The sequence below is a fragment of the Protopterus annectens genome, chromosome 13.part0 (genome assembly GCF_019279795.1).
Source record: "Protopterus annectens isolate FY-2018-M chromosome 13.part0, PAN1.0, whole genome shotgun sequence".
In the NCBI taxonomy this organism is placed as follows: Eukaryota; Metazoa; Chordata; order Ceratodontiformes; family Protopteridae; genus Protopterus; species Protopterus annectens.
In genome coordinates this window covers 186,650,760-186,677,588 of record NC_056747.1, presented here as the reverse complement: position 1 = coordinate 186,677,588, position 26,829 = coordinate 186,650,760, and the positions used below count along the sequence as shown (strand labels likewise).

The 26,829-nt window shown below is 40.8% G+C and overlaps 1 protein-coding gene across 1 annotated transcript in view; it reads left to right on the top strand.

Moving 5' to 3' along the window:
* Positions 1–26,829, top strand: part of MLLT1 (MLLT1 super elongation complex subunit) — a 767,946-nt gene that overhangs the window by 407,903 nt on the left and 333,214 nt on the right. The gene's annotated exons all lie outside the window — the stretch shown is intronic.

The window sequence follows — 26,829 nt, the reverse complement described above, 5'->3', positions numbered from 1 at the left end:
CGCCCTTCACTATTTTGGCAAAAAAATTAATTATATTATGTCGTCGCATACTCCGACTCCAGTTTTGAGCAAAAGATGCAAAGATAAGGACCAACATATGAGGTCCGCACCGACTACTGAGACCATGCTAAGGCCGACTACCGGTTCTCCGGTGCTCAGCGAGGCGCCTACGCAGCCCCTGAGTACCGATGACACTACATTACCGGTGTCTTCAGTACCCGAGGTCGCAGGCTCCTCGGTCCCCATTCCTACTGCAGATACCGACGCCACTCTTGGCGGGGAAACTCAGAATTTAGACAGGCCTGCCATTTCTCAAGGTGTCTTCAGGCCTTCCTCCTTCTCTATTAAAGCTTTCACTAAATCTAAAGCAGCCATGAAAACCAAAAAACAGGGTCCTCAGACCCCCTCTCAAGGCCCCATGCCTAAAAAGCAGATGCTTAAAATGGCTGAGGATTTGATTACTCTTATCAGGGGTTCTCAACCCCCCTCTGACAAAAGGTCCAGATTAGAGGAAGACTATCCTTCCTCAGATCAAGCTTCTATTACCTCAGAACATTCTGAGGACCAGGATTATGCCTATTCTCCTTTCGAAGACTCTGATGCAGAGGAGTCTATTCCCTCGGTCTCCCCCCCTGAAGACTACTCTTTTGGGGAAACCCTGCATACATTGAGGGAACACTTTCACTGGGAAGGCCAAGATTACTCAGATTCCAAGAAAAGGCTCAGGGAATTTCTTCTGCTCCCCCAGCACAGGCCCCTGGCTATCCCTCCTGTTTTAGATATATTGGATGATGTGTACACAGAAGCCAGCCGTAATCCAGATTCTTTGCCTCCAGCTCCTGTTAAACCAGACAGGTATTACCGGGTTCCTGATTCTCACCAGTTCCTATATAAAAAGCCATACTGCTGACCCAGAAACTATTTCACAGGGTCCCAAGGGAATTGAGGCCTCTACTGCTAAAAACCCATTACCTTCAGAGAGAGATTCCAGAGCTTTAGAAAGGTGGGGGAAAAAGGTGTACACCTCGGCCACTTTAACCATGAGGGCATTAAACTGTCAGTTCCATATGTTAAAGTATCAACAGTTTTTGATATCTCAGTTGAAAAGCAAAATGACACAACCAGAACAACCAGATTTAAAAGAGTTGCAGGATTTGTTGCATGGTGCAGAGCAAGTGGGTAAGCATACCTTGCAGTGTGGTTTTGATGCTTTAGAGGCCTCATGTAGAGCTGCTGTTACGGGATCTGTTATACATAGGCATGCTTGGCTCAAAGAGCAAACCTTACCAAATCATGTCAAAGCTAAATTATTAGATGCACCTCTTCAAAAAGATGTATTGTTTGGTGTTAAAGCTGAGGAAGTACTAAAGAAAATGGAGGAAAAAGCGAAATCAATGCAAACAGTGAAAGATTTCTTGCAGGTACAACCTCCATGTTTCAGCAGAAACTGGCCTTCAAAAAATTGGTCCTTTCCAGCCACGGACAGACCTCAAAGGGGCAGATACAGACGCCCAAGGGGTAGAGGGCAACCTCAAGGATCTTACAGAGCCAGACAGTGGCAAGCACCAACCCCAAGAGGTGGAGAAGATAGATCACAGTCATTTAGAAAACAGACACAATGACTTCCCCCTACTCCTGCCAAGCAAAGCTTTAATGGCAGCACCTTTGGGCGGAAAACTGGCATTATTCTAAAAAAATTGGCATATTGTTACAAAAGACAAATGGATTCTGGACATTATCGACAGAGGCTACAGGTTGCACTTTCACACCCTTCCAAAAATGAGAGGCATGCCGAACCTGCCACAAAATCAAAGGGCAGAGGCACAAAAACAAATTTCAGCTCTCATGGACATGAAAGCGATTCAAGAGGTACCTGCAAAAGAACAAGGTCAAGGGTTTTATTCCAGACTATTCCTGGTACCAAGGAAAGACAAACATTGGAGACCTATCTTAGACCTATCCATCCTAAACACATATCTACAGGTGCCAAAATTCAAGATGCTCACATTACTGCAGCTTCTTCCCATGCTGGGCAAGGAGTCTTGGCTGGTAACATTGGACCTCAAGGAGGCATACCTGCATGTCCCTATCAGACAAGATTGCAGAAGATACCTCCGATTTCTTGCAGGTTCAACCCATTACCAATTCTCTGCATTGCCCTTTGGCTTATCTACTGCGCCCAGAGTGTTTACGAAATGCCTGGCATCAGTAATCGCCTTATGCAGACTACAAGGAATACTAATCTACCCATATCTGGACGACTGCCTGATCCAAGCGGACAGCAAGGACATACTACTGCAGCACCTGGCGTTTGTAATAAAACTGTTGAACTTCCTGGGATACACATTCAATAAAAGGAAATCAAAACTAATACCCTCTCAACAAATAATTTTCCTGGGTGCCAGCTTGAATACAACCACCCAGATGGCCTACCTCACGCCAGACAAACAAGGGCAACTGTCTCAATACTTCAGCAAAATGGCAACTTTCACCAGGCTAACTGCAAGGAAAGTCCTGCAGGCTCTGGGATTCATGGCATCTTGCATCCTACTAATCCCATGTGCAAAGCTGCATATGAGGAAACTTCAATGGTACCTAAAAAACTTATGGTCTCAACACAGCCACAGCTTGGAAACAATTATACCACTCATTCCATGCCTTCAAAAGGAATTTTTGTGGTGGGCTCAGGCTTGCCAAAAGAAACACAGGTCTCCCTTTCTGTGTACCTCAAGCAACTCAAATCATCACAACAGACGCCTCAGACTACGCCTGGGGAGCACATATGACAGATCAATGCATTCAGGGAAAATGGTCCCAAAAAGAGAAGCACCTACACATCAACCAAAAGGAAATGCTAGCCGTGCAAAATGCTATTATGACCTTCAAAGACCTACTGCATCCAGGCCAACTATTGATAAGGACAGACAACACCACAGTGATGTGGTACATAAACAAACATGGGGGAACTCATTCATACCCCGTGTGCAGGCAAGCCATGACCCTATGGAACACAGCACTGGAATTACAAATTCAACTACAGGCACAATTCCTGCCAGGGAAGGAAAACACACTGGCAGACAACCTAAGCAGAAATATGACCGATCCACACGAATGGAAGTTGCATCCTCAAGTTTTCACAAAGATAACTCAGGCATGGGGACAGCCGGACATAGATCTCTTCGCTACCCACAGAAATTACCAGTTGAAAAAATGTTGTTCAAGGACCTATCATCCACAGGCCTGGAAAGTGGACGCACTTTATTTCAATTGGACAACATTAACAGTCTATGCCTTCCCGCCTCTTCCTCTGCTGCCCAAAGTTCTATTAAAAGCCAGAGCAGAGAGGCCGAAAATGATTCTCATTGCTCCAGACTGGCCAAGACAGCACTGGTATCCGCTCCTGAAGAGCCTGACACACTCCCCACCATGGATCCTACCTCTAGTCCCTCTTCTGTTGTCCCAGCACAACTACAAAACCCTTCACAGCCAGCTCAAAACCCTAAATCTAGCTGCATGAAGAATTCCTTGATTTCCCAACAGACTCTCCTCTCCAAGGAGGTGCAGGATGTCATCTTGGAGGCCAGAAGACCTTCTACTAGAAAAGCCTACTTTGCCAAATGGAAACGATTTTGTGCCTGGAGTCAAGAAAAGGGCCAGAATCCTTGGGTAGTAAATATACCTCAAATTTTACAGTACCTAGCTGAGATGTTAAACAGTGGACTTTCCTTCTCCTCCATCAAGATCCACGCTTCAGCCATTTCTGCACAATACAACACAGATCCTCCTTTATTCTCTCATCCTCTCTTAAGGCAGTTCCTCAGAGGGGCAAAGAATATAAAACCCCCAAGGAAACCACCAGTCCCTGCTTGGGATCTCAACTTCGTATTGGAAAAGCTAACCCTTCCTCCCTTCGAGCCAGCTTCTTCAACAGAACTACAATACTTGTCATGGAAAACAGCCTTTCTTCTGGCTATCATCTCAGCATGCAGGGTTTCTGAGCTACAGGCCCTCATGGCTGTGCAACCATTCATCATTTTCCATCAGGACAGAATTTCCTTACAAACAAACCCTACCTTTATGCCAAAGGTAGTATCCAGTGTAGCTTTGAATCATACTATCCACTTACCTACCTTTTATCCTAAACCACAAAACAAAGGGGAAAGACTACTACATTCCTTGGATATTCACAGACAACTTCGTTACTATTTGGACAGGACAAAGCCATTCAGGAAATCCGAGCAACTCTTTGTGTCCTATGCTACAGATGCTCAAGGAAAGGCTATTTCCAAACAGACAATTTCAAAATGGATAGCCCACTGCATACGCTTTTGTTACTCATTTCATGGAAAAACTGTGCCTGCATGCATCAGATCCCACTCCACCAGGGCCACAGCTACCTCTGCAGCCTTCCTCAGGGTGGTCCCTACCAAGGACATTTTGGAAGCAGCCACTTGGAGTTCACTTCACACTTTCTCCAAGCACTATCACCTTCCACTATACTCTAAATCTAGAGCGGGTTTTGCCACAGCAGTCTTGCAGGGCATCCTCGCTCCTCCTACTTCCACTTAGTGCCTCCCACCCCTACTTAGCTTTGGGATTCTTCCCATCTGTAATGACTGCAGCTGTATGCACGATGAACATAGTACAGTTTTGTACCTACCATAAATGTAGATGTTCGAGTGCTCATACAGCTGCAGTCCAGGTTACCCCCCCCTCTGTCCCCTCTTAGGACAGGCCTTATGACAAACACCTTATCAGACAACCTATTTGGGGTATTCTCTTATGGTGTATTTGCTTGCAACTACTGTTTTTTGATTATTCTACATTGCATGTTTGCATAAATTTATGTTTTGCCTTCCTTCTGGGGGCACCTGACATCTGGGGTAAGAAAAACTGAAGAAAATGGCGTCGGCTGCCTCTTTTATACCCCTGCCGCACTGACGTCAGGGAAGAAGCGACGACAACCGACGCCAGACCTAGACTTTGGAATTCGGCCGACCGAGGACCCGCCTGACGGCAGGATAACCCATCTGTAATGACTGCAGCTGTATGAGCACTCGAACATCTACATTTATGGTAGGTACAAAACTGTACTTTCTCTGTAACCCTAATTGCAGTCATCCTTACTGGCAAAATCTTCTTTCTCCATTCTCATGTTGGCTTAGTTCTTAGAATACTTTCTGCTACGTTATGAATGCAGTATTCTATTTTTCCTCTTAGGGATCTGCATCCAAAATCCCACTCTCCTTATTTCTTGAATTTCTCTCCTGTTTGATCATCATCCCTTTCCACTTTGATTTATAGCTTTCAGCTTGTGTTGCATATGTGAGCCTTAACTATGTATAGCTCTAAAATATCCCTTCATATCAAGTAATACTAAACCACCTTGTTCTTTTGGACAGATCAGCTTATCCCACGAGATCCTTGCCTTCTTCCCCTCTCTGATAAATTCCTTCAACACTTTGCTAATTATTTTTGAAAACAACTCCTATGGTTGATAAAATATGCCTGCTTGTATACAAAACTAAAAACATTTTTACTTTTTGTATCTTGTTATCCATATCCATAAACAAGAACTTCAGTTTCTCGGCTTTTGTATTACTTTTGTTTGGTCTCTTTCCACATATCCTTAGCAGCCATAACAAAATCCATTTTAATCCATACATTTAAATACTTATTGTGTCATGCCCCTATAAGTGCAGGTATTGTAGGACCAATTCATTTGTGGGTGCATAGGTTACAATTCTAGACTTTGTTTTATTTCCATTAATTTTATACACCAAAACTACTTGAAATTGCCTGAAGATATTCCATAATATTGAGGTGCCTTTTTCTGGCTTTATCAGGTACAAAATATCATCATCTGCATATGAAACCAAATTTTCTTGATTGCCATACCAGTTATGTGCTCGAATTTCCGAGTCCTTTATTTTATTATTATTATTATTATTATTTTTTGCTAATGCTCTAAATGTAAAGCAGATAACAAAGGGGGAAGAGGATACCCATACCTGGTTCCTCTGATCAGACCCAACTTGTCAGAGAGGAGCCCTCCCACTTGAATTTTTGCCTCTGATCCATCATATATCCTCACAATTAATCATAGTGCATCAGGAATGCAAATGCTCCCATTGCTGTGCTCATTAAAAAAACAGCTTACTTTGTTGAATGCTTTGTCTGCATTAAGACATAACAGTCCTTTTTTTCGTGTACTGTGCTCCCTTCTGGATGTTGTCAAGTGATTGCCTCTCCACCCAAAAAATAAATAAATAAATAAATAAAACACATTGAACTATATCTGTCAATTTTGGCAACACCTTTGCCATTCTTTTAGCTGTTATAGACATAAACACTTTATAGTTATGGTTTAAGATTGAAATGGGCCTGTATGAAGCTGGATCTAATGGGTGTTTCAGCCACCAAAGCTTTCTTCAAAGATGTTGGTGTTTCCCCTCATTGTAAAATACTGTTAAACAAAATCTTCCATATCTTTATCACTTTCTTCCCTGCTAGCTTCCAGATTTCCATAGGAATGCCATCTGTTGCTGGAGACTGTCCTGCATATTGATTGTATGTCACCGTCTTTATCACATCTCAGTCTGTCTTAACTGCTAATTGTTGAGCCTCATCTGCTTCTAACCTTGGCAAACTTAAGTCTTTTATAAATGTGTCCATTGTTCTCTTTCTTGATTTCCACATTTTTCTGCTTTAAACATCTTTTCATAAAATTTCCAAAATCTCTAATACTTCAACAGGATGACTGCTTATTTTTTTGTTATAGGCTGTCTAAATCTGGCAACAACCCTTTCTATTTTCTGTTGCCTGAGTCATTGTGTTAAAATGTTTTTGTTCTCTGGAATTATCTTCAAAATATTTGCTTTACAGCAATCTTTATAAACTTGTGTATTATCCAGATACTCACTTATTTTCTGTCTAGCACTCTGCAGTTGCACTTTTCATGTTCTGTGAGATTCCCCTTAGTCTACAATCCTTTAACCTTTGTCAACCCCTCTAAATGATTAGTTACTTCTTAACCATATCTCTCTTTTTTTATTTTTATCTTATTTTAAATTCCATTTTAATTTTATCCCACTCACTAGGTATAACTTCTGAAGAAAATTTTGTCCTTCTTAACACTCAAATAATTTCCACTACCCATTCCTTAAATTCCTGTCTATTTAACAGATAGATGGGGAAGCACCAGTGTCTCATTTTTACTACACTATCCTGCCATTTTATCTTGGCTGTTTTTGGAGCATGATCTGAAAATGTGTCAAAACTTTCAATTAAATGCTCGTTCCTGCGAAATATAATACTATAAATAAATATAATATCTAGTCTAGCCCAGTTATTGGACCTTTGTGAATAAAATGTAAATTCCCTCGGAGTTTCTACTAATGAATTCATGATTTCCACGCCAAATAAATTTCTTCTGAAATCTACCCATTTTTTGTGTTTTTTTCCCTTCTATGTCCCCCAGATGCATCCTCACGATTGCAAATCAAATTCCAGTCCCCACCTGTAAGTAATATTCCCTGCTGAAAGCTGATTATTTCTCACAAAAATTTCTTAAGCTCCATAATACCAGTTTTAGTTAGAATATAAATACATGGCAGTATAATCCTACTTCCTTGCCAGTTGCCCCTTGCTACCACAAATTTACCATTATCTTTTCCCCCCTCTGTCAGGATTGGAACTTCTCTAGCAATTAGAAAAGTGCTCCCCATTTTCTTTGTTCCTGATGCTCTGTTGAAATCCTCTTTATCAAATTCATATGCTCACTTCTTTAAAAATGTGCCTTCTGTAACATTGCTATTTGCAGTGTGCATTTCGTAATATAATTCAGTACGCTATACTTTTTGTCTGTATCTGTGAGACATGCTTGAATGGTTATTGTCACTATTATGATAAGGCGTTATTACCACCTGCTATATATGACTGCTTTTTCAGTGTCTATTTCAAGCTTTTGTGGTGCGTGCACCCACTAATGTTTGGCAAGGTGATCTTAGGTCATCTCCATTTGAACCTATGCCACAATTTACAGGAATTTTTGTTTTAATGAAAACCCTATAACAAAAAACTAAACACACTCCCAGATCACCTCAATAACATATCAGCTTAACACAAACACACAAAACTGTGTGCATCTTCATTTAGTGATGTTTCACCCTCCTGATAAGAACAGCTGTTCCAAAATCAGCAGATCCACACCCAGGAGTGATCTAACCTAAAATTAATGTTATTTATGCTAAGACAAATATTACAGCCTGTGCTCCTACTTTACACTAATTAATTGCTTATGCTTCCAGAAAACATTGCGTTTTAGCTTTAAAAAAGTGTTCTGACTTTTATTGCCTGCTCCTGTAGTCAGCTTGTCTCCATGGAAATGTAAGAACAAAATGTACAGCTGTCCCTCAGCTGCAGACATCTCAACTCATACAGAGCATTTATTTGCTAAGGGGAAAACTTTTCTGTGTTCTCTTGCTTATTTACTTACATGGTAAACTTGTTAGACTAAGCCAATAGCCTTAATCTAGACATTTGTCTATGTGTAAGTAAGGGAATGCATTTCAAATGTACATTTATTATGATCTGTACACTTTTACAACCCATACACCATCCCAACAACCCAAAATTACAGTTTATTAATTTAAACGTGCTTTTATCCAGCCTGTAATGCCTACATTTCTTAAACTAAAGAAGGAGGAAAAGAGACAGTTGTTTACTTTAATATCTTTATCACATACAACAATAACCAGAAATGTTTTGCTATATAACATGACATTTATATCATGCAATGTTTTATACAGATACTGTTAAGAACAATCATTGTTTTACTGTTACCTTTTTCTGTTTTCTTCCCCTCCTCTTAGTGTCCTTCCAAACAATGATATGAAGTGTCTGCAGGCAGGTTGTTGGGTTAAAAATGTACAGATTTAGTGAAGCATTTTTTGGATTTAAGTCACATTGTACAAGCAGAAAAGATAAGGGAGGTAAGGAGAAATTAGTAAAAACGTATTATGCAAATGCTAGGCATTTAAATAAAAATGGAGACTCTTGAATTAATTTGTGAGGGTATTAATTATGATGTGATGGTAGTAATAGAAATGTGGAATTTTACAGATGTCTTTTTACATGGATATAAATTGTATGACTGAGAGAAAAAAAAGGAATGGGGAGGTATAGGAGTTCTTGCATCTTGGATAAGTGCTAGAGTTCTAGTTGCTGACCATAGTAGGGAAATTGTACTTTTAGAGTTATTATTTGATACAGCGCCTATTCCAATACCTTTGATACAAGTTATGTTATCTGCAGTGGAACAGTACCTTTTATTGAGGAATTAAGTAAATATTTAGATTAAGACAGGTTAATTTTCCTTGGTGATTTTAACTTTCCTAGTATCAACTGAAAGGATGGGTTATCTGTGTTTGCCCTACAAGAATTATTTGTGGATCTTAGTGCACTGCATAACATATCTCAACTAACAAGCTTCTCTACAAAAGCAGAAGTATTCTTGATTTATTATTTACAAATATGTTCGATCAAGTTGTTGTTGTTTCTTTCGGCTTTTCCCGGTTAGGGGTCGCCACAGCAGAACTCCGGTCCGCTAATGATTGGCAGTAGATTTTTACGTGCCGAGTTGCCAGCCCTGACGCACAACCTTCAACGAAGGTACGCCCATTCAAGCACGTCTCCACACACAAGACGCTGTAGCTGAGAATCAAGCAGGACAACGTCTTACTGTGAGGTGACAACGCTACCGCAGCACCACCACCGCAGTATAGATCAAGTAGTAAGTATAAAACAGCTATGCCCCTTAATTTTTACCCCAGTGTCTTTGGGTTCACTGTAGTTACAAATTCACATTTAAAACATCAGGCTAAAATTATTATTTTTTTTGTTAAAACCAAATTATTTGATTTAAGTACAGCTGAGCTCATAAATGCATTGATGTGATTAGTATGAGGGATTCTTTTTAGCACACATGCTGCAAATATTTAAATCTGTGTAGGCAAGTTATAATCAGGAAGTATGAGACATACTCACCCCCCAACACATTCTAAATTGTTGGAGAAAAGGAAGAAGTTTAATATATGGCAAATATAAGACTGTTAGCTAAAAGAGCTTATAATTTAGTAAGGAAATTGAAGAGCTCATTACTGAATGTTAAATGTAAGTATGAAGAACATATTTTGTGTAATGACTTGACAAAGAAATTTTATTATTATGTTCAGAAATGTAAAGGTAAAAAAGATTGGGTGGGCCCTGTTATTGTGAATAAAAAAGTATTGTATGAAGGAGTAGAAATGCCTATGCTCACTAAACATTTTCTTGTGAGTGATTCCACTAATAAGGTCAGTAGTTGTGTTAGGGATACCTTAGAGGATGATATTTATGAATGACCATTTTTTTTTGAGTTTGGATACTATAAGAACATTTTTGGGCTGTATAAGACAGGATTGTTCTCTGGGTCCCAACAACTTAGCTTTGGGTTACTTACTGTAAATGTATATATATTTCTACAGTTATTGCATCCTTCTTTAATACAGTGTCATTTCATGGTTATGTCCCTTTAAGTTGGAAGTGTACAGATGTTATACCCATTCACAAGGGTGGTTTAGCAGATAATATCAGCAATTATAGGCCAATTAGTCTAACTCCCTTGGTCTGTAAGAACTTTAAGAGATGTTTACTTTCCATTTTTGACTACTGATTTAAATAATTGTCTGTTCGATCTGTCTCAACATGGTTTTACCTATAATAGATCAACATTTACTAATTTGATATTTTTTTAGGACCCAGTTACTTTAGCTTTGGATCAGGGTTTATCAGTTGTGGTATATGTGCAGTTCTTTTCAAGGCTTTTGACAGTATTTCACATAATGTAGTTATTGATATAATGCATGAAAAATAAATCCACTCATTATGTGTTTGGTCTCAAACTGGCTGAGTAGGAGGAAGCAGTGAGTTAGAATTCAGAGTTCTATGTCGAACTGGGCTGATGCGGTTAAATAGGTCCCAGAAGACTCAGTAATCGGCCCAGTGTTTTTTAATTCAGTTTTTTTCTCATATACCAAAACATTCCTTTATATGGATAACAAAATATGTTGATGGTATCAAAGTTGGACAAGTTATAACATTATCGAGGGATATAGAATAATTTAATCTGTACTTAAAGTAGCTTTTTTGGCTAAATTACAATTGGCTGAATATTAATAAAGATAAATGGGGGGGTCCTAGTTTGGATGTCAAGGTGAAATTAGGACCCACAGTTTTATATAATTTGTCAGACTATAAGGGTCATGGTCATTAGAATTTGTAATCATTTTAATTTTAGAGCACTATGTCCAAGTAATTGAAACTAAAACACTCAAGGTTGTAGTATTAAATTTTTAAGAACTTTGTTTCAAGGAATACAGAATTATTTAAAAAATATTTATTGCATACTTCTGACCTATTATTGAATATAATATGATATTTTGCACATATATCAAAGGGAATTTATTAATTTTGGAAGGAATACTGCAGAAATTTAGAAAGATAATTTCTGGGTTGAAAAGTCTTTCATGTCAAGCTAGATTGGAATTTTTAGATATTTTTTTCCATAAGTTATAGGTTTATGTGGGGAAAGTTGTGAATTGCTTATTGGGCTTTAAGTGATGAACATATCTGATTGTTACTAAACATTGAGCTTACAGATTATATTCAGATTACTAGGGGGTATAACTATTCATTTAAAATTGGAAGATGTAGAACTGTTGATAGAGCAAAGTGTCTGTCACATTCTATGGTATGTATGTATGCAAAATAAGTTCCCTATTAATTAGATGGTCTGAAACAATGTATCTATTTAAAAAATCTAGATAAATTGGGTTGATGCTAAGGATTTTACTGTTATAGTGAAGTCTGCTTTTTGATTGGCATTTTGCTTCATTGCATTTTCAAACAGTTGAAACTGTTAAAGTGGGGCATTATGATTTTCAGCCCCCCAGAAGTTTAGCAAAGTCATTAAAAGTCCAATCTTTCCACTTTTTCTTGTACAGCCATATTTCCTCAAAATGATTGATGCTTTATAATTTCCCATTTATTCATTAATTTCAGTGTTGATGGCATTCATCTTGTTCATCCCCATCTCCCAGCACCAAAGTCTGATCCAAGTCCAAGGTACTCCTGATTCTTGTATTCAACTCTTGTGCTTTTTTTTCTGCTTCTTGAGCATTTTCTTTGGAACATTGGAAATTATTTCACTGACAAAGTCTCCCTTTGAGCTTTATTGTCAGAAGAACAAGAAGCAGGGTCTCTTCTGTTTGACAGCTCACTGTTTGTTAGGTATTATTTTCATTTCCTGTTTATCCTGTCCTGCATCCAAAAATGTCTTTATTTATCCAGGAAAAAATATTCTGAAGATGGCTGATACAGCAGCTTGAATCTCACACCTGGCTTTCAACATTCTCTGATTGCTTGGTTAAATTTGCTTTGCCTGGTGTATATTCATCATTTTCTACAAATACTATGGTATCTCCAATTTTTAATACTTTTCCCTTCTGCCAGTTTTTTTTTCTATTATCAACTTATTCTGCTGGTGTAATTGTATTTTACTAGTGTACGTTTTGGCTCCTTTCTCTGGCCAGGTTTGGGGCACACACTCTATGCCCTTTCAATTAACAAATCCTGCTGTGGAGTACTAGTCCAGTTGCTCATTTGTGCTTTTAAAAATTAATACAATCTGTTCCTGCAGATTTCTCTGTTATACCAGAATATATTAGTTTCCTGTACACTCAGTCTTCTAACTACCATTTTTTGCAACAACCCTTCTTGAGAAGCCTCATACTCAGCCAGCCTTTTCTTCATTTTGACTTCTGATTCTTGCAGTTCTATCAGTTCATCCAAATAGCTGCTTCAAGCTTCTTATGTTTCCCAGTCTTTTGTAATTTTAGTTGATAAATTCCTTCAGTGTTTTACTTGTTTAATCACCTCTGAGTACATTTGATTTATTTTTTTCCTAAATTACTGAAAGCCAGCTCTTGTAACAAAGTGAAGCTTGAACTGCTTTTTGCTGAACACCTGCCGTCTTCTTCCCAGCTAGTGTTTTTTCTTCACCTTTTCTATTTGACTTTCTTTCTGGTTCTCTGAATTTATTGTTTGCTGGCCTACAGGCTGTGTACTTACTAGCCAGTAACTAAATTTTACCCAAAATGACAATTTCACTGGCTGTTATTTCTCAGTGTTTGCTTTTATACTGGGAGAGATGAAATTCAGTTGCTGATCAGTGTGCAGACATCTTGGAGTGGCATTGTCAGCTTTGATGTTTTTTAGAGGTGATTTTTATAGGTGATTTCAAGCTCAAATTTTGAGAGAGTGACTGACTGAAGTGATCACCTTGGTTATAATACAATCTACTAATACGCTGTTTTTATTTAGGTAAAGATCCAACAATAATTGCCAGCACAGAGGACTAAAGTTCTGACCTGCTAATTAGTTGCTTCGTGTGCTTCCTTCCACTTTCATTTTCTACTGTGTGATCTTGAGCAAGTTACTTAACCAGACAGTGCTTTGGGGTAGCTACGAGTTATGACTAGGCTCCTTAATGGTTTCCCGGACTCTGTGCATAGTTGCTGTATATATGAACCTATGAGCATGTTGATACTAAAAGCCTCTTGCTAGAAAGTCACTTCTGAGCTAATATGCTTTTTTCTTTATCTTGGTAAAGGTGACCAGCATGTTGCTGTTAAAAGCTTTCAAGAAGGAAGTCACATTTTTCTTTAATTTCACAAGGGAAGAGATGACACTGATGATATCTCTGAATGCAAAGATGGTCATATATGGAAGAAGATGGATTACAGCAGTGATTAATTTTGTGGGGGTTTCCATTGTTTTTCCAAACATCCAGTATGGGCCAAGCTTATCAGTGCATGGTTATGAAGCCATAATATTGAAGCAAGGATGCTGTTTTACAAGGGCATTGTTCCCTAGCCATCCTGTCACATGACCTGGCATGTCAAAATAAAGGTAAACAAGACGAGGTCATGAAATTATGTTTTCTTCATTCACATTTCTGTAACTGCAAGAAGGTCAGTTTTTGTGAATCCGAAATTAAACTTTTAGTTCATATTTATTGCAGAGAATCCTTGCAATCTTGAAACCAGTTTGGGACCCTGATCTCTGCTCTGTTCTTAGGGTTTTTACCATTTCTCCAGCGTAGTTTGGTCTGGTTCCAACTTCTTTATCCTTTTGTCTGTTATTCTGCTTGTAACATGTGTCACTGCATTGTTATTAGTGCAGAATCACTGTTTGTGCAAGGCTGCTTTGGATTATATTGAAAATTTTTTTCTCTTTTTTTCCACTGCTGTGCAATCTTGGAGTTGAAAACTTAATTAGTGGGTGTTGAGGGGAAACAATCCTACCCTTTCATCTCTGTTTTTAGTGAAACAGTTTCTGAAGGGAGTTTTACACCCTAGGCCTCCTCAAAAACAGGTGGCTACTTCCTGGGATGTTAACTTTGCGCTGGAAAAGTTAAATGTTCCCCATTTGAAACTGCTCATCAGGCAAACTTATGGTTCATTACATGTGTGAAGAAAATGAAAACACTCATCTTTGTTGGCATGTTTGGCAGGACATTTGTGTATATTCTCAGATTGACTTGTATGCCAGCATGTCTGATTGTTTAAATGTAAATAAGTTTTTTTTAATGTTGAGTATTTCCCTGATTAAACAGAATGTTTAAAGAATCTGTCAGTGTTTTGATACATTTCTAATTCCACATATTTGTGAGGGAGATTCTGAAATGCTGTAAAGAATCAGCTGAACACTGACTGATGTCATTAGAATGTTCCTGGTTGCTTGGTGATTTTTTTGAACAGCTGATTGACAGGAAAAAATAACTTTTTCAAACAGCTGACTTATTTTTTTAAAATAAGATGGTTGAGACTGTTAAGCTGTGCAGTTAGTCCAGTGGTGATTAGTTTGAGAGGAGCAGCTGTTAGTGAAGAGTTGCAGTCAGTGGACACCCATGAAAGAGAACTCGCCAAAAACTGTAAGCGTGCATTTGCCTTGCTGTTATGTTTTAGATTAGATTAGGGACAGTATTCTCTAGTTAGATTAGGAAATCTTAGTTATTTGGATAGTTTTTCTTCTAAAATGATGGATCTATCTTACAATTTAATTTTATATTTCTAGTGACTGAATTCTAGCGTTTATTGAAAGCTATTAATTTGCATTCATTTTACTTATTTTTAAATGTTTTTCATTACTTTACATTGTGGCTGGAAATCAGTGTGTTTTTTTAGAGTGTGCTTATACCTGTTTGATACTCACCAAGTCATCTCAAAGCCCTGGCCATGGCTATAATTTATTTTGATATTTAATTTTTAATAATTGATCACCCTTTGAAGGGCGTGTAGACCTGTCTGACTCTGGTGGCAGCCTTACCATTTGTATTGGGGAGGGGACACAGCTGGAAATCTGTGGCAGGCTTCCCATAAGTGTTTGTGTGTGAGATTTAAATTTAATTTGATTTCGAGTGAGTTAGAGGTCTTAAACTAGAACACATTGCTCTGAAGTGTATAATAAGGGAATACATTTGGGATGGACAGTGGTATATAGTCCAGTCTCAGGAAAATAGAGCGTGTTCCTGTTGTGCTCTTAAGGGAAATTGTGGAATTTCACTCTTGTATGTTTTGTGCTCTAGTGTTTTCTGTGGAACTCGCACACTGGAGTCAGTGGTGAGAATTGAGGCAACTTAATTACTGACTTGGGTTTTAAATGGGGGACATCACATTTTATTGCTGGCAGTCCAGTGGGGTATTGGCCGGATATCACAACATGGAAGACTGTACTCCTCATTGCTTTGACATCTGCAAGAAGAGTATCTGAATTGTAACCTCTGCTGGGTGAACGCTGACTGGTCTTCCAAAGAGAGCAGGTATAATTAAGAAAAAAATCCCTCACTTGCACACAGATTTGTTCAGTTTACCGTGAATCAAGCCATCAGTCTCCCAGTGTTATTTCCAGATCCCCAGAATCAGGGAAAAATGATTCCACATAATGTGGATGTACATGGCAGCCTAGGTGTTATCTTGACAGAGCCAAGTCCTTTTGAAAAATAGATCAGCTGTTTATTTCTTATAATGGGACAAAGAGACAACCCGTGTTAACTCGTGATTGACCTCAGCTATTACCTTCTGTTGTTTTCACTATGGTAAATCTATTCCAGGCAGTATCAAGGCACATTCCAATAGACCCTTTGCTTTTCTGATAGCATACTGGAAAGGGATGGACTCTAAGGATTCTAGAGGCAGCAACATGGTCCTCTGTACATTCGTTTACAAAGCATTTCAAAGGGATTCCTTCTCCAGGTCCATAGGTTCATAGGCAGGTACTAGGCTATCGGCCCTAAGGCCCATACAAGCTTAGCCAAAAAATGTACCCTGGCTTTCGCCACCCAAGAAAATTATTTTCCTGTGCCCCTGTTGAGCAGAGCCACAGAAGTGATCCCCGGGGTGAATTTCCCATTTCCCATCCAATCATCAAGATTTTTCTTGAAGAGTGCTAATGAGGAGCTCTGTTTGACATAGATAGGTGGTCTGTTCCAGAGTATGGGAAGTCTCTGGGACAGGAATCTATCCCTCCAAGACTGACTTAGCTAGGACCATTCACTTCGGTCCTTATCCTTTTTCCTCCCAGGCTGGATAGGCTTTGGTAATCAACCCATATAGCCTTAAAGCTATTGTAGCAGTTGGAATGATGTGCATAGTACAGTTGTGTAAGGTACACTTACCATAACGGTAGATGTTTGAATTCCACACTGTTACTATAGCCACTCTGTCTTCATCTCCCTACATTTGTATATAGTCTGCTACTATTGTATAAAGTTTTTGTTTCACCGCTATATCTTTTAGAGGTTCAGGATGAGTAAATTTGTCTCTGTTTATGAATGCGAAAGTCCTGAAGTTTTCTGCACCAACAGTGGATTTCCCTCCGGTGAGTTTAACCAATCAGCAGTCAGAATGTAGGTGTGAGGGGAGAGACAGAGCTTTGTGAAGCTGGCTGGTTGTGTATCCTAAGCTGGATACAACCCAAGTAACCAAAAGGCTACTGCTGCAGTGAGGAAATAGAACATTTACTTTTAAGATAACTGCGTTTTACTCCACTGTAATTTCTTTGACAATTAGTACTGACTTATAAGTAGATAAAATGTCTAATGTCATCTTATAGCAGCTTACAGGGTTCACGGACCACAGTTGCATAGTCACTGAAATTAACAAGTTTGCTACAGCAGAGAAAGGAAGCCTGTTTGTCTATTAGGCTGAACATCATTTGACTGTAGTTGAAGTCAGAATTGAATGATTATACCAAGACTGTCATGCAGATTATGTTGATTCAAACATTGAAAACAAAGGAGCAAAATTGGAGAAAGTCTGGCAGTGTAATCCTGAATCGTTTTGCCAAAATGCATTGTTCCACTGTAAAATATTGGATTATCCTGGATTTTGCTTGACTTTAAACAAACCAACAAAAACTACTTTGTGAGTGAAAGCTACCTAGCACAATAAGTGCTTTATCACAGCTTGTATGCATTGAACCATTTGCTAAACAGGCCAGGAATGCATGCCGTCTCTTTTTGTCAGACTGTGAGATTGGTTGCAGTCATACCATGAAAACTAGTTCAGACTTTGGCCAGAAGTCATATTGCATTCCAGCACTCATTTGACTTCTGATGAAAGTGTTCCTCTCACCGACGTTCAGACAGACTTAAGATTTGAATATATAAAATCATATAGAAAAAAATTAAGTAACTTAGAGAATGGTAAGAGAACTGTAATGCTGGTTTCAGTACTTGTGTAAGTGGAACCATTCTCTCTTGACATTCTGCACTCTTGTGGCAGAAGGCTAGAGAAAAGCCAATGTTGTGGCTAAATGGTTGGTTTTGAAGATTTAAAGACTTGGAAATTGGCAATCCATAAATGTTTTTTGGGCGGGACTGTTGGGTAGTAGTCTGTCTATAACAACTTAAATAGGCTGCTGAAGTGGCTGTTGAAACATGATCAGGATTTTCATGTCAGTGTTTCCTGCATATGCAGGATATGACAGACTAGGGTGTTCTGCTTTTGTCCTCTGACACCAGGCTACCATTCAGCAAATTTATGACCATGATGGTGGCTATCCTTTCCAGGCAACATATTTTTCTGGTAGACAGATAAAGATGACTAACTTAACCTGGTTTCCCAGGTTTTCTAAAATAGATGAAAGAAGTAGAAAACAGGGAAGTGGGCTACCATCTTCAAGGAGTGCCACCTTCCCATGCTTGCTGTTTAGTCTTACCATTGTGGCCATGAGGTTGTGGTAGTCACTCGGGGCAGTTTCATTCACTTCTCAGATGTGATGGTTAATCCAAGTCTTTTATTGGATAGTGAAGATGCACAGTATGGGTTTGGCTCAGAAAAGAAAAAAAACATGTTCTTCATGTTTCACTGTTGCAGTCATCACATTTGGGTTATCTACTTGCAGTAGCCCTCAGTCAGCCTGATTAACAAAGTCTTGGGTCCTGTGTTGGTTGCTGTCCTTTCTTCCATGACGTCAGGGGTATAAAACATGCAGCCGATGCCATTACATCAGTCTTTCTTGCCGTGCGGTGCCCGAAACAGAAGCAGTTCGCAAGTGCCGGTTGGCCGACTCCAGAAATTTTCGTTTTCAAGTTTCAGAACCGAAGTCTTCAACTAAAGCTAAGTACCCCATTGGGGAAACTTTTTCTTGCTCCTTACCGATGTCAGTAAAAGTTAATAATTACATTACTTGTGGAAAGCAAATACCTCATAAAGATTTTCATTTGTACTGTATTCCTTGCCTAGGCCCTGGCCACTTTGTATCTTGCTGTCGGTTTTGTGCTTTAATCAGCGCACTATCCGTTGTCGGTATATTTTTGCCTCTAAATATTTTGGTTCTCTGTTTGATTATCCAGAAATGTCGTCTGTTAGCCATCCGACTACTGGGATTTTGAAAAAACGCAAAGATAAATACAGAGACAGGCCGCTGAGGTCCAAAACTGCCAACGATGCTTCTCCTAAGCCAGCCGCCAGTTCGCCGGTACTCAGTGAGGTGTTTTTGCAGCCCCTGATACCTGCTACTTCTGATTTGCAGGCCTCTACTGAGACCCATTCGGAGTCCGGTATGCCGCGAGATGCTTCAACTATGGAACCTGCGGATGTCTCTACCTTGGATGGGTCCAGAGCCGCTGTGCAGGCACCTGCTTCTGAGGGTGTATTCAGACCTACAGACTTGCATATTAAACCAACGCCTCCTTCTTCATTTAGGCCTAAATCTCAAACCATGCCTAAAAAACTGACGCCCAGGCCGCATGCTCAGGCCTCTATGCCTAAAAACAAATGATAAGAATGGCTGAATATCTTATAACTCTAATCAGGGGAAGCCAACCTCCCCCTTCTAAGAGACCTAAGACTGAAGTTGTTTATGAATCTTCTGACCAGGATTCTGATTTTTCTGATTCTTCTTTTGTTGAAACCTTACATACTCTAAGGGAGCATTTCCACTGGGAAAGCCAGTATTTTTCTGATTCAAAAAAGAGGCTTAGGGATTTCTTCTCCTGCTTCAACATAGGCCTTTGGCTATTCCTCCTGTACTAGACATTGTTGATGATGCTTTTTTGAAGTCTAGTTTGGTCCCTGATTCTTTGCCTCCTGCTCCCATAAAACCTGACAGATACTACAGGGTCCCTGAGTCCCACAAGTTCCTTTTTAAAAATCCTATTGCGGATCCAGAGACTATTTCACAGGGACCCAAGGGCATTAAGGCTTCTACTGCTAAAAATCCTACTCCTTCTGATAGACACTCCAGGGCGCTGGATAGATGGGGTAAGAAGGTTTACACTTCTGCAACCTTGGCCATTATAGGTTCATAGGTAGGTACAAAGTTATCTGCCCGAAGGCATTTATAAGCCTAGCCGGAATGTGTTGGGTTTCGCCGCCCCCTTAGATTAGTTCCCTGTGCCTCTGAACAGCAGAGCCATTGAAGTGATCCCTGGGGTAAACTTCCTGTTTCCCATCCACTCGTCAAGGTTTCTCTTGAAGAGGGTTACCGAGGTGCTCTGCCTAATGTAGATTGGAATTTTGTTCCAGAGCATGGGAAGTCTCTGGGACAGGAATCTATCCCTCCAGCACGTCCTGTTTATTGTTGTGGTGAGGTTTAGATCCCTAGAGCGTGTGGCTCGAGGGGATATTTTTTTTAGGTGGAGCATGTCCATCAATTCTGGGTTGGACATGGCCTTGTATGTCAGGCAGAGATCACCTCTGAGTAGACTGTATGCAACCGAGTACAGCTGGAGTTTCTTCAGTCGAGCTGCGTAGGGCATCTGCTTGAGGTCAGTGATCCTCTTGGTGAGGTACTTCTGTGGTCTTTCCAGTTGTTGCAGGTGTCTTGTAAGGTACATCCCAAATGGGGCATTGTACTCTATGATGAGTCTGATGAGTGATGTATAGAGGGGCCCAATGACCTCTTTCGATCTGGATGCAAACCCTTTTGTGATTAGGTGGGCCACATAGAAGGATTTTCTAACCACTTTGGCAATGTGATTATCAAAGGAGAGGTTACTATCTACTTGGGTCCCCAGATCCCTTATTAAGTCTTCCATATTTAGGGGGCTACCAACTATGTGGTAGTTTGTGGGTACTTCATTTTTTCCAAAGGGGATGACTATGCACTTTTTTTTTTCGAGAGTCAATTATAGCCCCTAGTTTGCAGTCGTCTGCGAACTTGGTCAGCCATAGTCCTCCTGTGCTTGCCTGTACCTCTGAGAAGTATATGCCGAACAGGAGGGGTCCTAGGACTGAGCTATGGGGAACGGCACTTGTAACTGGATTAGTCAGACCTAGCTCCCGCAACTCTTACCATGTGGGTTCTGTCTGTGAGCCAGTTGGCAACCCATCTCGTGACGTAGGAGTTTATGTTCAGGCTGGTGAGCTTGTCTATAATACCTGAGTGGGGAATCGTGTCGAAGGCCTTTGCAAGATCTAGGTAGGCTCTGTGGACCACATTTCCTTCATCTATAGCCTTGATAACTGTCTCAAAGAAGTCCACCAGGTTTAGGAGGCATGATCTGCCCTTAACAAAGCCGAACTGGGTAGGGTCCAATGTTTGGAGGTTTCCAGTGTCTCTCTTAATGAGATCCATGATGATGCGCTCCATAGCTTTGCAGACCAAGCTAGTCAGGCTTATAGGGCGATAGTTCCCTGGGTCTGTTGTGGCTCCACCTTTGTGAAGTGGAATAACCGTTGTTGTGCGCCACTCTGTGGGCACATAGTCTGTGGAGAGGCTGAGTTTAAACAGTGTATTTAGGTGAGGGGTTAGTTCATCTTTGAGCTCGTGTAGGACGCAGCCTGGGACACTGTCCGGTCCCATTGATGCTGTGTTTTTGGCTTTGGAGAGGGTTGTTTTAACCTGAGTGTCTGTGATTTCAGGGGCACTACATTCTTCTGGTATAGTTATGGGCCCTTTTGGGGGTGATGCACTGAACCTGTCTGCCAGGATGTTGGCTATATCGGTCGGTTCAGTGTATTTTGTGCCATTCTGCACTAACTCCACTAATTGCCACTTAGATTCTTGACATAGCTAAAGAATGCCTTGTGGTTATCTTTGGAGTCCATGGCAATTTTTCTTTCAAAGCTATCCTTGGATGATTTTGAGGGAACGTAGTTTCTTGCTGATACTGATCAGGGATGTCTTCCCTTCTTGGGATTTTACTCTTTTTCTGTACTAGTTTCCTCCTTCTATTGTATAGCTTGTTTATGGCAGGGGTCTACCAAACTGGTTTCCTTTTCTTGGAGGAGTGAGTCTTGGTTTTGTTTGGGATAGCACGATCCATGCATTCTGGTAGGTACCCGTAGAGTGCATTAGTAAAGAATTTTGCAGCTTGGGCAGCATTATCCTTTAGCATGGGGGCTTTGAAACTTCCCATCTCTGTCTTAAGTAACATGAAGTTTGCTTTTGAAAAGTTTTTCACGGTGGTTTCTTTGACCCGGGGGTAGTGGCGGAATGTGGATATCCAGAGTGATTAGTTTATGATCAGATCTAACCAGCGAGGGGTTGACCTCTGGTGTGGAACACCTGTCGCCCATGTTGGTGATGACCAGGCCCAATATGTTGTCACCTCTGGTGGGGGTGTTGACCAGTTGATCCAGGGCTTTTGAGCTTATAAATTCTAGGAAATGTTGGGCAAGGGAGTTTGTATTTGAGTAGTTCTCCCAGTTAATGTTTGGGTAATTGTAATCACCCAATATCAGGGTGTTTGGTAGGACCTTTTTGTTTCCCAGTGTTTCCAGGAATGCGGAGTGGGGGTCCTGGGACATGGTGGGTGATCTGTAGCAAGCTATAATTTGAATGGCAGTTTTGCCCATTGTTAGTTGCACTTGGATGATCTCTGAAGCATCATGCTGTGCCACTAACCTGGAGGTGTGGGTATCCTTGATGAATATGGATACTCCCCTGTCTTTTGTATTTCGGTCCGGGTTTTGTGGCAGAAATGTATGGTATGAGTTGTAGCGTGGTAGTGCTGGGGTGCTCTCTGGAGCCTTAAACCAGGTTTCTGTTACTGCACATATATCGATTTTCTCCATACTGAGGAGTGCCTCGAGTGCGTGCATTTTGAGGTTTAGACTTCTGGCATTGAGTAGCATTGCCCTCAGTTTTTTGTTACTTGTGCTATTTACAGTGGTGGGTTTGTCTTTTGAGCCGTGCCTAAAAATGACACTATGGGGGTGGCAAGAGCCTTGGCCAGTATTCGAATGCCTAAGGGTGACAGGTGCAAGCCGTCTCTAGCAAAGCAGCGGGGCTTGTCAAGCATGTCATCCCAGGCTGACAGGCACTGGATCCCCTTTGACTGACACCAGAAGCTTAGCCAATTGTTGAAATTGATCATTTTTTCTCTATACCGTGGTATCATTCTTGGTGAGGGCAGGGTACTACTCAGGGTCATACCGGCCTGGGCTATGTGATCAGAGAGCTCCTCCGTGTCTCTTTTCATGTAGTCCAGGGACATACGGCTCAGGTCATTCACACCAACATGGACAATGACAGAGTCATATTTGTACTTGTTCTGGAGTGACCTGAGTGCTTGTGTTATGTGGTGGATCCTGGCACCTGACAGGCAGCTAACAGTAACCTTCTTCTTGTTCAGCCTAGTGAGTGGGACGTCAGCTTGCCTGACTTTAGAGTCACCTATTACTTGGGTGTTGGTATGTTATTTTGCCTTAAGGGCTGTGATTGTGTGGCACACTGTTTTTTTTTTGAAGTATGTGTTTAATGGTTTGTGTTGGGGGGTGGAGGTTGCTTGGATGTCTGCTTTGGAGGTCTCTGTTGCTTCTGCAGATTTTTATTTAGAGCCTCTGAGTATGTTTTCGTGTATTTATGTGTGTTTTTTGCCAGTGCTGGTTTCATAGGTCTATGTGAGACTGGTGGTGTGATGCAGGTAATTCCCTTCTCCTCTTGACTGCCTTGTCCAGTCTTGGGTTGAGAGAGCTTAGCCTCCAGTTTGGCTGTATAATTACATCTCTCGCATGTATTAGTGTTTGGTGGAAGGAGGAGAGGGTTGTCTGTGTACATGAGGCAATTGTAACATTGCCTCAAAATGCCCAGATTCACCAGTTGGACCGGAGAGTACACCTGAAACTGCCCTTTGGACATAGCTGGATAGGTACAGTGAACTGTTGTACTGATTGGCTGGTAAGGTCGAATAGAGACCCTTGTCCTTCTCTACAGTATGGGGGGGGGGGGGTCTAGTGCTAAGGTTTATTAGTGCTTGCTATGAATTTTGAGCAAGTGTTGGTATGAGAAGTGAATGGTTTGAGTGCTTAAGTTGAAAGTTTGTCTAGTTCCAAGGGAAAATTTGAACAGTAGACTTTGTGGAGCCGGGAATACTTATACCCTAGCTAACTGGCGCTGCCCAGCATGCAAAACCACGCAAATGCGGGTTTTATAGCAGGGAAGTGAAAGAGAGAGAAATTAGCCTAAAATGGCCAATAAACTACTAATCTCTGGGCTGAAACCACAACTCCAGGGACAGATAGGCTGCTCGAAGCTCCCTCTCTCACAGTGAGCAGAGAAACTTCCATCTATCCAAGTAAGGTATGGGTAAACACAGAAACTTGTAACATAGCCCTGAATTCAGCACTAACCTGAAAACTGGACTATACTAGCTTAGAAAGGCGGGAAAACAAGTGTATATTATTTTGTTTTTTGTTTTTTTTTCAGAAAATAAAGCAGATACAATCAAAAAACACTTTAAATGCACAGAAATGGCTATCACACTTGAGTGTTTAGCCTACAACAGTTAAATAGTTAATTTAAACACAAAAACAACTTTGTTAAAGTGCAGGCAGTAAAATAAGTGCACTATGTAGCGGAAACAAGCTTTTTAAAATCACAGAAACTCTAGAAAATTGGCGTTTTAGGCAGAATTCACTAAAGGCAGCAAGAAAATGCAGAAAAATTATACTTAATCACTCCAAAGTCTCTCTTTTGTCTCTCTGCTGCTGTAGAACTCTGCAGGGCACCAGGCAGGAGCTTGCTGAGCTGTGTACTAGCACAAAAACCTTGCAAATGCGGGTTTTTATAGCAAGGATATGAAAGAGATAGAAATTAGCCCAAAATGGCCAATAAACTATTAATTTCTGGGCTGAAACCATTCCTCCAGCAACAGATAGGCTGCTCAAAGCTCCCTCTCCCACAGTGAACAGAGAAACCTCCTTCTATCCAAGTAAGGTATGGGCAAACACAGAAACTTGTAACACAGCCCTGAATTCAGTACTAACCTGAAAACTGGACTATAATAGCTTAGAAAGGTGGGAAAACAAGTATAGGGCTTTAAACTGCCAGTTTCATATATTAAAGTATCAGCAACATGTTACCGGATTTCTTAAACAGAAAATGATGTTGATTCCTGACTGTGCGGAAAATAAAGAATTACAGGATTTAATACATTCTGCTGAACAGGTTGGAAATCATACTTTGCAATGTGGATTTGATTCATTAGAGGCCTCTTGCAGGGCTGCTGTTACTGGGTCTGTGCTCAGAAGGCATGCTTGGCTTAAGGAGCAATCTTTGCCTGATCATGTTAAAGCTAAATTGTTGGATGCTCCCTTAAATCAGGACCGCCTGATTGGCAACAAGGCTGAGGAAGTTCTTAAAAAGATGGAAGATAAAGCTAAATCTATGCAAACTGTTAAAGATTTCTTACCAAGTTCAGCCTCCTAGATTTAGTAGGCACTGGCCCTCTAAGAATTGGTCCTTTCCATCCCCTTCCAGGTCTTCTCAAACCAAACCCAGACACAGCAGAAACCCCAGGTTTCAGTCCCAGGGGGACACATAAGACTAAGCAGTGGGGGGTTTCCGCACCTAAATCAGGGAGTAGTAAGACTCCTCCTATGGAAAACTGTCTCAATGACTTGCTTTTAAAACTTCCAAGCACTTCCCAACTGAATGCTCCTTTAGGCAGAAAGATTGGTCTGCAGGCCAGAAACTTGGGAGCTCATTACCCAGGAGAAATGGGTTTTAAATATAGTGTCCCTAGGATACAGATTTCACTTCCACACCTTACCAACACCAAGCGGGTGGCAAGACCTACCCCCAAATCAGTGGACAGAGGCCCAAAATCAAGTACTCTCTCTCTTAACCATGGGGGTTATTCATTTGGTACCAGAAGAGGAAAAGGGACAAGGTTTCTATTCGAGACTTTTTCTGGTACCCAGAAAAGGCAATACATGGCATCCTATCCTGGACCTTTTTACTCTAAATACCTTTCTGGTGATTCCAAAATTCAAGATGCTGACTCTTCACCAGTTGCTTCCCATGCTAGGCAAAGATGCATGGTTGGCAACACTAGACTTAAAAGAAGCATACCTGCACATCCCTGTCAGGGAGTCTTACAGAAGATACCTACGCTTCAAAGCAGGCTACATGCACTATCAGTTATCTGCACTGCCCTTTGGCTCATCTACTGCGCCCAGGGTATTCACAAAGTGCCTAGCTCCAGTCATTGCATTCTGCAGGCAAAGAAATATTCAAATATATCCATACTGGGACGATTGTCTAATTCAGGCAGAAAGCCAGGACATACTTTTGAATCATCTGGCCTTTGTTCAAAGGGTACTGACTTATTTTTGGGGTACACCATAAACAAAAAGAAATAATGCCTGGTACCCTATCAACAAATTATATTCCTGGGAGCAAGCTTGAATACAACTTCCCAGATGGCTTTCCTCACGCCAGAGAAACGGACTCATTTGGCAACCTACTTCAAACAAGTGGCCACAAAAACCCAGTTATCGGCAAGGCAAATGCTGCAAGCCTTGGGGTTCTTGGCCTCCTACATTCTTCTAATTCTATATGCAAGGCTGCGTATGAGGAAACTGCAATGGTATCTCAAAAGCCTATGGTGTCAAAATTCACAGGATCTAGAAGCTATGATTCCTGTTGTACCTTGCCTACTCCTAGAGTTCCTTTGGTGGGCAGAGGCCTGCCACCAAAACAAGGGGCTACCATTCACACTACTCCCTGTCGCCCAAACTTTAACAACAGATGCATCAGACTATGCATGGGGTGCTCACCTGGCAGGGAAGTGCATTCAGGGCAAATGGAACCCAAGTCAAATGCACCTACACATAAATCAAAAGGAAATGTTAGCTGTACAGAATGCTCTGACAGCCTTCACAGGACAACTAATGGTAAAGACGGACAACACCACGGTCATGTGGTACATAAACAAGCAGAGGGGTGCACACTCTTACCCCCTCTGCAGACTAGCCATGGCATTGTGGAACACAG